The sequence below is a fragment of the Sciurus carolinensis genome, unplaced genomic scaffold, assembly GCF_902686445.1.
Source record: "Sciurus carolinensis unplaced genomic scaffold, mSciCar1.2, whole genome shotgun sequence".
NCBI lineage: Eukaryota > Metazoa > Chordata > Mammalia > Rodentia > Sciuridae > Sciurus > Sciurus carolinensis.
The window spans coordinates 525,122-529,697 of record NW_025920119.1 but is presented as its reverse complement, the minus strand read 5'-3'; positions in this window follow the sequence as shown (position 1 = coordinate 529,697).

Below are 4,576 nucleotides of genomic sequence, written 5' to 3'. Positions count from 1 at the left end.
TGGGGTGTGCATCAAAAATTCAACTATTGGAGCCCACTTTAGAGCTTGTGACCCTTATCTACATTCCTAATGAGGTCCCAGATGCTACTGTTGGTTAAGGGACCACAGGTTCTCAGTGCATCTACGAAGTATGTCAGATGCCCTTCCAAGTTTCCCAACAAGCCTTAAGATTACATGTCTGAGTCGTCGCTGATGTTCTTGAAGCATGATTTGGGGATAAATGTGCATTACCTTATAATAAACCAGGAGCTTATCAACATTTTTGTAAATTATTCAAAGTACCTTCTCCCTCCTGACTTCTGGTCATTTCTGTGATGTCAACATATAACCCAGTAAAGTGGAGAGGAGGTGAAAATGAAAGCAACCAACTCTGCTATGTTAGAGCCAGCTCTGTCAAATATACAGATTTGATGGCAATCTATACTAATGGCTAAAACTGAATTGGGGATTATCTGTGCGAATTTGAATGATCCACTCTCTCTGTTCCAGATAGAACTGCTGATAAAAACAGCAACCTCACCAAAGTCGACTCAAGTGTCAAGGCAAGGGACTGACAGGGAAAGCTCATTTGTTTCTGGCTGTTTGCGAGACTCACCTAAATCTGACAATCTGAGGTGGCTAGTGGTTAGTCTAATGAAGGTAAACTTCACTTTGTTGATGACAAAATAAACTAAATTCAGTAATTACCTTTTCTAGGGGTTTCTGTGTTGCAAGTGAAGAACTGCAACTTACATTTTCTAATGTTCCCAAGTCTTGTTTGTGTCATGACTCAATTTTAATGAAGAAATCATCTTTCATATATTCATTCTGTAAAAATCCAAGAGGAAAATGACAGTGATCTTTCATCAGTTGTTTGGGGCTTGGACATACAAGAGCCTTTTCCAGCACAAGCACCATGCCATGATTTGACTCTACCAAAAGATCTAACCTCAAGTGTCAATGAATCATTAGCTACTGGGTTTTGTAGACTTGTCAAACAAACCAAATGCTAAGTGCTTTTAAATAATTTAAACACTCTTACTTGTCATGCAGCACAAAATACTAATAAAGAAGTTGTGAGGTTTAGCCAGTAAATATGGCTTTAAAAGGAGGTACCAAAGCAAAATGAAATCAATAGGAAAATTATGAGACAAGACTGGAAAGAGCCAATTAACCCTGAGGACATATGGTGGAGCATGGACTGGTGGTAGGAGCACAGGAGAGGAGTCACTCACGCATCAATGGGTGCTTTAAGTTTAAAAACAAAAAAACAGAAAGGCTGAAAATAATTGCAATGTGAAATAAATAAAGGTGAAGAGTATGAAATTTAGAAGAGTTTTACTCAACTGAGGCATAATGGAGGGGCAGGCAATAAAACAAGAAAAATTTCAGAATATTAATTGTCAAAATATTCTGATCCAATATTTTATGTCACAATGACTAACAGAACATTTCATAGTTTATACATTCAAAATATAATTTGTACACAAGTGGTACCAAAGGATACCATAGCTTATGAGGTACAAATAAAACATGGAGACTAACTTCAAAATGATGCTAAGAAGAAAAATGTCACAATCTGGCTATGGTGAATTGAGCAGCAATGAACATTGATGTGGCTGAACCAATCTAGATGTCCTTCAATTGATGAATGGATATAGAAACTGTGGCATATATATACAATGGAATATTACTCCACCATGAAGAAAGATGAAATTATGGCATTTGCAGGCAATGGATGAAATTGGAGAATACCATGCTAAGTGAGACAAGCCAATCTCAAAAATCCAAAGTATGAATGATCTCACTGATAAGCGGATGATGACATATAATGGGGGGTGGGAGGGGTTAGCGTTAGGGTTAGGGTTAGGTTTAGGGTTAGGGTTAAGGAGGGTGGCAAGAATGGAGGAAGGAAGGACTGTATAGAGGGGAAAAAGGGATGGGAGGGGTTGGGAGAAGGAAAAAAGTAACAGAGTGAATCAAACATTATTACCCTATGTAAATTTATGATTACACAAATGGTATGCCTTTACCCCACATACAAACAGAGAAGCAACATGTACCCATTTGTTTACAATAAAAAAAAAGAATAATATCAGAAGAGGAAAACACTATATAGTTAATTTAGCAAATCAATAGCTGTTTCAGAAGTCTGTTATCTCCCTCTTCTATCATGTGGCAACATAAATAAGATACTGTTGAAAGTACAACAAACTTTCAACAGTGGATGAGCTTTCTTTATGATCTCAAAGTATTCACTTGCTCACCCTAGAGCCAGCACCATCAGCAAGGACCCAGTGTGGGCTGCCATTTGGAAGCAAACCTATGCCCTTCACAAGAACCACAAGATGAACTCCAAGTAGCCACTCCTATGCCATCACCTCCACCCTTCTCAAGAACCTGGGCACTGGGGGTTCTCTCATCTCAACTGAAGGGCAGAGGGGTAACATGCTGCTGGGGACAAGGCTCACATGTTCTACAGTAGGAGTAGGTGTTTCAGGCTCTCATGAAACACCAAGAAGCCCTTGGGAGTAACTGTCCTCACAAATGTAGGAACTTTGCTATGAGGAGAGATACATTAGATATATTTTCACCTGAATCACCAACTTTTCTCTAGTTAACATTCAAAGAAAATTGTTATCAAATATTATCACTTTTGTGTTTGAACAGGGTCCAAGACTGTTATCAACAGTTTACTTCAATCCCACAGTACCTGGGAAGAAAACTAATATAAAGAGTAAAAAGTGATTGAGAAGGAAACAGCACCATTTTCCACCACTACAGATTTCCATAAGTAGCAAAGAACAAAGTTCCTCTGGTTTAATTATTCTAATGACCAAGCCACAGCACAAAACCAGCTCCAATCTCTTCAAATTTGACTAAATTTCTTCCTTCCAATAAAGATAGCTTAAAGAAGTATTTTCCTTACATTATCAAAGTAAAGGCACAAAAATCTATCTCCAAGAACACAAAATTCAAAGTTAAAATTTTATTTGAAAAAATAAGGGTCATTGTAAACTGAAAATACAAAGTGGGGATATGATGCTATCTTGCAGATTAATTTAAAAAAATCACGCACAATCTTACTCAATTTTGAAGGTTTTAGGAAGCTGGAACTAAGCAAATTTCTCAAGTACTCCCAAAATGAGGGTCTAGGAACTACAGACTACAAAGAGGACTGATACAACACTAGGGTTAGTCTAGTCATGCCACAATACTTAAGTCCTTTAAAATATACTTTGTAATAAAGTCATATACATAAATAGTAGGAAAATATCTCAACCAAAAGGTAAATTTGGTCTTGAACAACAGAGTAACAACATTCATACAGAAACAACTAAATAACCATGTCCAAAAAGAGTGACTAATGTGCTAATAAGTTGTGGCATGCTACTAGGTTTTCCTCTTGTTCTTATTTTAAGAATAATTTCAGTAGAGACAGAAGACATGCTTACTAAATCTGCATATAAGAAAACCTCTGAGTATTTTGAGTGACAACACCAAGACTCAGAACAATTTTAACAATCTGATTCGACCAGCTGAAACAAACAAACCCTAACAAAGACAAATGTCAAGTTTCATTTTAAGTTCAAACAGATAATTGTGCAAATAAATAGGGGTTCAGACTTATCTTGACTGTGTTGTAACACAGTAAACTTCAGGTAATAGCAAGACTCATACAGCTGTGTTCAATCTACATTAAATAGTGCCAGACACCTGCACTTTTTTAATGTCTCCATTCCTGGCCCCCGTTTTCTGACAGCTGTCACCTTTTGGGTTATCAGTTTTTCTTTGTTCCACTTCCAATTTGCTGCTTCTAATCTCCTGACAGCTCCAGGAAAACCAGACAAGCAGGAGTTGTGTACAAGTAACAGAAGGATCCAGAAACATTCATGAGGTTTGCTACACATATCTTAATTTCACAAACAGATTTTGCTTTTTTCATCTCTGGTTCTACTGCAGGTGGCTGCAACTGCAGGGCACAGGTCCTCTATAGGTGATATATTTCTATGGCACAAGCAAATCAAGGAAGACAATAAGCTCTCATGGTTAGATGTTGCTCAGACTGTGTCTGGAAGACTGTTTTCAGTTCAAAGAAACAACTATGACATATACAGAAGTAAGACTAGTTGGTGAGGAAGTCTAAGGGTCCTGTTATATTAGGCCAAATAAATGTGCTGGGATGTTTAACCTTATGATCTTTGAAAATGGAACAAAATGTCTTGGTAGGTAGCACCGTTGGTAGGAGAGCCACCATCAGAAAGTCTGAAAGGCTGCTACAGGCAGGACGGGTGAGACTCGATATTCACTTCCCAAGTGGGATAAAGTGTGAACAACGGTCAAGCATTAAGGGAGAGCAGATTCTGACTTAAAGAAGACAAATGTTTATAATGTCCAACACTAAAGGAGTTGTTTTTCTAGGTAGTGAGCTACTTATCTTGAAAAGCACTAAAGTTAAGGCTGGAGTCTCATTTCTCTGGGATGGTGTAAAAAGAATCCACGCACAGGTTAAACTTTACTCTTTTGGAGGACTGAATGCAGGGTGCTTACCACAGTGCTACATCTCCAACTCCTCCGTAAATATTTTGAGACAGGG